Source organism: Pteropus vampyrus, unplaced genomic scaffold (genome assembly GCF_000151845.1).
Source record: "Pteropus vampyrus isolate Shadow unplaced genomic scaffold, Pvam_2.0 Scaffold243, whole genome shotgun sequence".
Lineage (NCBI taxonomy): Eukaryota > Metazoa > Chordata > Mammalia > Chiroptera > Pteropodidae > Pteropus > Pteropus vampyrus.
The window spans coordinates 323468-332896 of NW_011889024.1; positions in this window are offsets into that span (position 1 = coordinate 323468).

Consider the following 9429-nt stretch of genomic DNA (forward strand, 5'->3'; position numbering starts at 1 on the left):
GGCAAAAGCAACAGGCTGTCAATCAAGTCAGGACGGTAGAGACCCTGTCCCTTCTAAGTGCACACCTGAAATGTTAGAGCAGGGTTTTGCTCGAGACCTGCTGTGCTAGGTGTTATCCTGTAAGTCCCTGTAGACCGCCTGGCCATCCACGCGTTAGCAGAGGGCTTTGAATATGTTCAGACACAGACAAAATGAGTTCTTCACCCTCCGTGGTTCCTGCATCTCAAGACAGCGCAATTACTTCTTCGGATCTCTTTACTCCATGCCATTTGAAATATTTAGCTGTCTCAAGAGTGAGCAGAGAAAGCCGGGTTTAAGATGCAAAATGAAAAACAGTTCCTTGGCTATTCAACGCTGTCATTACAGAGTGGTTGAGCTTTCAGAAGCATCTGCGCATGCGCTGGAGTCCAGTCATGACGCAAAGCAAACCCAGAGTCGTTCATGGGTTGAAATCCCCTTTGCCTTAACAGAGGTAGGCACGTTCCTCCGCTCCCATTATGCAAGACAAAAGAGATAGATAAGAAGAATCGTCTATTTATTTGCCAGTTCTTTATTCTATTACAGGTAGGAACAGACGCTGACACCCACAAGGACCCTCTTCAGTGCAGGATTATATATCACACCACAGAAATACATACGAGAGAAATTATCCCTGAGATCATGGCGCCTCCAGTGACCTGCTCAAGGTTGAAAGGCGGCTGCAATTAGATGCCATGGTCACAGAGCTGCCGGCAGCTTAGAGCCGCCTGCGTTTACTTTAATCCTGCAGAAATGAACCAGGGTGAATTCTGTGGGCGTGGACTACATCTGAGTTTGGATTCTATAGGTCTGATTCAGATTTGAGGGAATTCAGTAACTTGCTTTTGTGAACAAGATCTTTCTCGGGTTCTGCAGTGTTTACAACACGAGATCCAATTTGGGCTTAAAATACTCCCGAAAATTAACTGCATTGCTTTTAAAAAATGCAATTGGGAAGAGATGGAGAGGGAAAATGATGTCATGTGCTCTGAACTTACCCCATCTGCACATTTGCTGGAGAATTCTCTCAGCTGCTGGCGACCGACGTCTCTTCACAGACACTGCTGCTCTGGCTCCTCGGCCAGATCTGACGCTCTAACCTGGGGACATATTAAGAAATATTTTACCGCTTTTTGTTATAAATGAAATCGAAAATCTATTCCGGATGGGCGCATGGAGGTTTCATTTATTTTAGCAATTAAAAAGCATCCAAGACCCCTGGTGCAAAGCTAAGGAGCACTGCAGAAATGGCTGCAACGTGAGCAATTATCATGGAGCCTATTTTCTATAATAACAGAGCTTTCGCTTACTGAGTGCTTTCCACGTGCCGGGCACGATTCTAGACCCTTCACTCACACTCCCTGCCAACAGCCTGGGGAGGAGATTGAGGCAAAGAGCAGGAAAGTAACCTCCCCACACAGCCACTCGGCAGCAGAGCTAGAAGTCGATCCCAGCTTACCCGGCCCTCAGCCCCTCACCTAGCATTCTGATACGCTGCTTGTTCTAAACTGCTGCTTATGCCCCCACCCAAAAAGAGTCTTTTGAAAAGATGCATTAGATTATGACCGCCACATCCCCTGAACATAAACAATATTTAAAATACTTTTAGTTTACGAGTTTAATAAAAGCCAGCCAGGTGAAGTTCAAGCCTCTAATGTAAAGGATGGATCGGTCCAAACAAAGAAATATGGGTGTGGACTTTCAAAGAAAAAAAATCCAGCTTGTTCAGAGCACAGGAAGTTAGTGTGTTGGTTCCAGAGAAAGGTCAGCGGGCTCTCTCCCAAAAGGCCAGTCCATTCGGCCAGCAGCCTAATGGTCTCTCGCAGAATGGACCCAGGTCTCTCTCAGAGGTCAACAAGAAATAACGACGAGGAATAACGATCATATATAAAATGAGAATCACAAAGCATTAATTTCCAACAAAAATTAGATCTGCCACGTGAACCACAGTGGAACACGATCCTCCCTCAGGCTGACCTCCAGGAGGTCAGTAACCAGAAGGGGTTGGTGGATGTGAAATCATAATATACGCCCTTAGATGCAGGTGTAATGGCAACTCACCGTGATCCCTTATCAATAAATCTAGCTCCACCATAGGGACGGTCATGTGAATCAGACCTAAACCTGAGCGACAGAGGCTCCCTCTTTCTCAGACAAGGGTTTGAGGTAGGAAGACATCTGTGAGCCTCTTTGCTTCCTCCACCTGTGAGTAAACAACCTTCCTTCTCGTTGACAAATCCTGTCAGGTTAAAACCAAATCCTTGCTTTCCTGGAAGTCAGTCCCTCTTCATGAATTGACGTACACATATCTGTACTCTGTTCTCACGGGGGTTGAATCCGAAGGCTGTCCCAGGTTAGGCTCCTCGAGAAGCCAACACTGAGGTAGGATGTACATTAAGGGGTGCTCTCGGGATCACCCCCTGCACGGGGAGGGGAAGGAAGCACGAGTGGCCAGAGGGAGACCTTGAGTGGCATTGTAGTCTCAGCATAGACCTCAGCCAACCCCTCGGGGAGCTCTGGAGCTGGGTGGCCTTTCAGGGTTGTCCAAGTTAGGGTGAGGTGGTCGGGCCTTTATACTCCACAGTCACCGGCTGTGGCCCACCCAGAAAAGTGGGCGAGGCGGCTCTCTTCAGCTGAGGCAACCCCCAGAGGGAGCTGAAATCAGAGAGTCCCCATCAGCAGCCACTCAGGGCGGGTGAGGAAATAAACTCTTCATTCCTGAAGGGGGATGTGGGCAACCCGTCACAGCATTCCTGGAGAAAGCCCCCTTAACCCCTCCCATACTGAAAACCGGAGAAGAGCTGACAAGGTGATGGGGGCGGGGGGGCAGGGAGGTTAATCAGGTTTCAAGTCAACCTGACCTAAAAGGCTGGGAAGGACAGGAAGCAGCAGAGCCTTCCTCAGGCCAGGGCCGCCCTGATGCTCCAGGCCTCCCCTCCCGCTCCCCACTCTGCCTTCCAGCCACGCCGCCCTTCTCTCTGTCCCTCCAGGGCCAGGTCTCCCTGACCTCAGGACCCTCCCATATCCGAGCTGCTCCCTCCACCTGCCTGGCTCTGCAGCCCTCTTCCCTCCCCGGACCCCTATTCCCCCTCAGTCCTCCGCTCTGACTCCGAACCCTTCTCTCCGCTGGATGACCTCACAGCTCCTGTCACCTCTCCATCCTGGGCAGTTCCGATACTTGTTTCTATACCACCCATTCACCTGTAAGCTCTATAAGGGAAGAGACTGTGCCATAGTTATCCCAGCGCTTGGCATAGAGCCTGGGAACTAATCGTCATTCAATAAACACCGAGCGGATGAAGAAATGAGTGAGTGAAGGCACAAACGAATGAATTCGAGCAATTCAGGGAAGCTCTCGCAGAGCGAGAAGGGCCCCAGAATAGACTTCCAGTTCTGAGGTGGGTCTAAAAATGACCTCACTGCCAGAGATGCCCGTCCCAAACCTGGGTTAGGTGCGACAGCGAAATGCTCCAGTGACACCACATTCCAGCCTCAGCGCTGAGGACGCTGCCTTGTCACTGCCTATTCGCTTGTCTTTTTTTGTCCCCACTACACTGTAACGTCTGGGAGAGCAGAAACCGTTTCCATCTCATACATCTTTTTCACTCCCAGCACCTAGCACAGGGCCTGGCATAGAATACGCACTCGAAAAATATCTCTTGAATACATAACAAAGAGAGAAGTGCATTTATTTAGGAGGACAGTGAAATATTTTCAAACTGAAACTGGATTGAAGTGAAATTTGGAGCTGCTTAGCTAGCTTCCAAGAGAGCGGAAAGAGCAAGGGTCTTGGGGTCTTCTTTGAGGAATAGGGGAGCCCTCTGATAGCGGCCACAGAAGTGTCTTCCCTCCCACTGGAAGTGTTGGGAAGTGACCGACACATCAGGTATCTGTCAACGATGTTTGTGATCAGTCCAAAAGCTGAAAGCCCAGCAAGATGCTAAGCATGTTATGCAGACAGTATTCTCTCCTTATCTACCCATAAAAGCGCTGTCATGTGGTAATTACTATCCCCATTTTTCAGATGATGAAATCGAGCCTTGAAGAGACTGTCACGGGCCCCAGGTCACCCAACTCATTAGAGGTAGAGTGAGAATCGAAAACCAGGCGTGTCAGGCTCCAAAGCCTGTCTGTACTCGTCATAAGCGCCAAGGTAGGTCCCCTCCACCTGTGACACATTCTCTCCAAACAAGTGAATCCAATGGGACGTTTAAGGATGAGCGCAAAAAGAATACTGAAGTTATCTTAATTCAACTTTTTAATATCTTTCCATCATCCCAATTCACACCCACGAGAAAGGCAGAGCAGAGCTAATTACAACACCTAGAGGACTGAATAAAGCATCCACCTGGAAACCTTGACCGTGGTCTATCACCATTCCATCCCACGGGACTTCTCTTCCCCTAACCAGTCGGCCAAATCCTACAGGCCACGCGCTTTGCTTTGCAGAGCTCGTGTGGAGCCTAAGGCCAACGATTCACACTGAACGCGTGCATTTGAAATGAACGTCTGTGTGGCCAATCTGTGAGGCAGGAGAGAGGAGAGGAATTGGGGCTTGGCTCCCGTGACAGCACCGGAACGATGACCCACGCCAGGACGTGGAATCCATTCCGCCATGCCACGCCTCAAAGAAAAAAGGTAGGTCGGTATAGGAAATCTAAAAATTCATGTATTAAAACACTTTTCTTATTTTTTTTAACTTCTACATTTCCATGGTAACGGAGCTATCAACCAACAAATATGTCCCCTTCTCTGCAAATAAACATTTTCCTCCAGGAAGAAAATGATAACACACTTAACCGCTTTGATAATAACGTATCTTGGGAGGTTCCGATAAAATTCATCCTTTTTTCTCCCATTGCTGTCCTCTTCAAAGACTCGTCCCAGAATTAAAGCTTTGGATCAAGGCAAAATATGTCTAGAAAAGATTTCAGAGTAATGAAAACATGGGTCACAAACTTAGGAAAGGGATTTCACTTGGCCTTTTTCCTGAACCAAAGAAAATCCTAAGATTATTTTTTTCCTCACCCTACATTTCCCAGTGCCTTGTTTCTAAGCCATCCTTAAACATATCTACCGTTTGGGTCAACTTTGGAAATCTAACAAGCCCTGTTGGCCCCTGGCCAGACACTTATAAATAATCCCACGACTCTTACTCATCCTGGAATTATTTTAATTAAACTTTTGAATATCTTATCACCGTGCCGGTTTCCACATCACACCCACAGGAACGGCAGAGCAGAGCTAATTGCATCACGGAAAAAGACTGCAAAAGGAATCGCTCGGAAACCCCTCTCCCTCCCCGTACCTGGCTGGCGCCGAGTGCCACCTCCGCGCCACTGTCCTGGGCCCCCCTCCTTTCTCCAGTGCTCCTGGACGTCACGGAGTCACGGCGCGATCGCCAGGCGCTTCCCCAGCCCTGGGCGTCCATGGGAGGGGCAAGGAGCTTCCTCTTTCAGATCTGACCTCAGCATTTTCGATGCATTGGTCGGGGGTCAATTTATTTAGTATCTAATTTCACGTTTTGTCCAACTCTCTATTTTTCCTCCTTATAATTAGTTTCTTAGCACAAGGACTCCCCACGGGAGCATGGAGCCCCCGTTTTGGACCTTCCCTCCCGTGTGCTCTGTCCTGAACCGAGTCCGAGCAGCGACAAACTCCATTCCCGTCAGAATGACAGTATCGTGCGGTTTCTCCTACAAAGTGTATTATTATCTCATACAGGAGAACCCCGGAGGCATTGCCGGTGTGGCTCCGGATCACTGTAATAAAGCGAGTCATCATCTTTTTGCTGGTGGAGGGTCTTGCCTTCAACTTGTAAAAAACGCATCTGTGAAGTGCAATAAAGCGAAGCAAAATAAAACAGGGTACGTCCGTGATCCGGAAGGTCGGAAGTCCGAAATGGGGCTTAAGGGACCAAAGTCAACGTGTTGGCAGAGCTGCGTTCCTTCTAGAACTCAAGAGAAGCCTGTTTCCTTGCCTTTTCCAGCTTCTAGAGGCCTTGCCCGTGGGCGCCAGCCAGCGGCTGCACCGCTGCCATCTCTGCCTCTGACTCGCCTGCCTGCCGCTTTCACTGGCGATTATGTGGGGTCCACCCAGGTTGTCCGGGGTGATCTCCCCCATGTGAAGATCCTTCATTTACTCACACCCACAACGTCCCCTTTGCCATGTAAAATAACATATTCACCGGTTCTGGGGATTAGACGCGGACGTGGGGGCCAGGGGAGTATTCTGTCTACTGTACTCTTCTGGGAATACGGGGGTGGTCCAACTACGGCGAAGAGCAGGTGCCTGTCAGAGGATTCTCGCATGAGCAAAGTCTCAAAAACATCTTTGGTCTTAGCCGTCTATGCTCATGCTGCTCGCTACCTGCTTCCAGGCCCACGTTTGCTGGTTAATGCTGCTGTCCTAGTTCGTCTCTCCTTGTCCTTAGAGATACACAGCTCTGAATGAGACAGAAGGCTCGTTCCAAGATGAGACGAGGGCACTGCATTTGGCATGCAAAAATAATAATAATTTCAGAGCACAGTTTACAAACTTTGTGCAAAATAAGCTCAGGACACTCCGCAGCCAGATATTGTCAATCAGTGTTCCTGGCACATTTGCTCATTAAATGCTGTGCGGGTCAAGGGGGTCTTCATCATTGTTGAAAAAACAAATCTGCACATTTTGGGTGATTCAAAATATTGGTAATAGAACTGCTACTAAATATATAGGCCTGGCATTGGTCCTCACATTCCAATTCTTTCTCATTGGTGAAAGAGGGAAGCATCGCACCCAGCAGTATAGCTCTGGGGATATTTGCCCAAGATAATAGAGTATTTTGGAGGGTAAGGAAGGAGAAGGAGGGGAAGCAACTGTAAAACTGATATAGACAGGATAGGAGGCTCTATTTGCTAAAGGAAAAGCAGCTAGAAATACACCGTGGTTGTTAGAGAAAATAAGAATCTTGGAAATTAAATTCAGGGAAGATGAAATTGAAAGCAAGGAGAAATAAAATTCCCTCCGATTTAAAGAAGGCACATTTAAGAAAAGTAAAGTAATGGTAAACATTTGTCAGATACCTCTATGTATTTCTTGTTTTGTGAATAGCCAGTTCTTCTTTATTCATTTGTCCATTATAGTGTTCATCTTTTTTTATTGATTTGTAAGCACTCTTTGTGTATTAGGGCTATTAACCTTGGTTCTCTGCAGTAGGTATTGAAAGTAGATTTCCTATTTGTCAATCTTGTTTGTGGTAGAGATTTTTCTTCTGTGCAGGAGTTTTTAATCTGTAATCAGTCAAACCTATCAATTTTTTCCTTCATGCTTTGTGAATTTATTATTAAGCTCAGGAAGGCCTTCTGTGCACCAAGCTTATTAAAATTCCACCCACTAGTTAGCAAAAAAAAAAAAAATGCAAATAAAAATGAGATTTAATTTTTTACCTATCAGAGTCATTTATTCATTTCCCCAACAAACATTTGTCAAGTGTCCATTATGTGACAAGCATTATACTAAAAGAGGCAGGAATCCAGGAATAAAGAAGACAGAAAAAATGTTCTACCCTGAGACACTTACATTCTGTTGGGTCCTTATAAGCAATAAACAAGATGAATAAGTAAACTATATAATATACTAGAGAGTAAGTGGTGCGAAATAAAGCTGGAATGAGGGTAAGAGATGCTAGAGCGTGGGGCAGGTGGCATTTTTAATAGGATCATCGGGGAAGGTCCCCCAGGGAGCCATGCTCATGGCCAGGGCAGAGCTCTGAGCCAGCATGAAGCCCTAAGGCAGAGCTGCTCGAGGCGCTTGCTCCAGGAACAGCAAGACTGCCGATGTGGCAGAGGAGGAGAAAAGAAGAAACACGTTATGGGAGGGGGCAACATCACATAGGCCTCGTGGGCCACTGCAAGGATCCAGGCCTTCACAATGAATGAGATGGGATGGCATTGCAAGGTGTTGACTAGGGGGTGATACTATCTTACGACTGATCAGAATCACCCTGGCTTCCAGGTTGAGACTAGACTATCCTAGAAGTAAGACAACCTGTTAGGGGACTATTCCATTAATCCAGGTGCAAGATGACGGTGACATCTGAAAGATGAGTCAAAGGTGGCATCAAGGCTTTTGGCTCGAGCAGGTGGAGAGGGGTGGGGGGGCTAGCCATTAACTGTGATGGGAAAGCTGCATGTGAAGCAGACTGAGGGCTTCGGTTTCATACATGTCGGCTTTAAGATACCTACTAGGGATCTATGCAGAGGTGTCAACAGTCAGCTGAATCCACAAGGTAAATTCCAAAGCTGTCTTATGAACTGGAGATGTCCGTTTGGGAATCATTAGGACATAGGTGAGATGTACCTGACACTGAGACTACCGAGAGACTGGCAAGGACTAAGACGATTGACAACAGCAGATATTGACAGGTGTGTGAGAAAATGCACATTCTCATATATGCTCTCCACCTAAATCTTCTGGAAAACAATTAGCAACACGTATTGACATTTAACATGCAAAGCCTTGACCCAGAAATTCCACTTCTAGGAAATCATTTTAAGGAAGGAATCAAACAAGTGAGTAAAAATAAAGACGCTCGTGTCATTAATTACTAGAGGAAAAAGCTAGAAGCAACCTAAATGCCCAACAAAAGGGAGCTGGTTTTCATGGCGTACACGGTATTATGTGGCCATTTAAACTTACGGTATAATGATTTGTATTTGTATGTGCCACGGTATCCATAATTTACAAAACAGTTTAGCAAATATAGTATAATCTAGGTGTGCATGGGATGTTTTTGTCTTTATAGTTTAGGCTACACCCCAGAAAGAGACAATTTTCCTAATCAGGAGCCCACACCCTGGGGTGGTCAGCTAGCATTTTATTGGAAAGGCCACGCTCCAGAAGCAATTACTAAAAAGCCTTCTGTAATCCACATCTCTAATCAACAAGGCACATTTTGCTAATTAGCATACTGAATTTCAGAAATGGGTTCTCATAGGGGAAATTAATGGGTTGTAAATGAGCATAATGGATATTAGAAATGGGCAATCATTGGTAAAATTTGTGGAATTCAAGAGACGTGAATTCGCTAAAACGTTTTTAGAGATACCTCCTCCCTTCGCATGACACAGTAAAAAGTTACCCAGAAAAGCCGAGGCTTGTATTTTCAGGGGTGTTCTCTGAGTTTTGACCCCTAAAGAGGTGAGTATCCAGCCGCTGGTTTAAAGACTTTTGGGTGCTTACTGCTGACACCAAGCGTAAGAGAATGCGGCCGTGAGAATCCAGGAGGGTTTGCCTCCAGCGAACCTTTCGTTGAAGTTCTAGCCGGAGCCCCAGAGAGGACAAACGGCAGGACTCCCATGAATTTCTAGCATAGGTGAGACGCGTTGTGTGGTTCGCCTCCTTGCTAATCACCGTGTACTGAATGTCCGC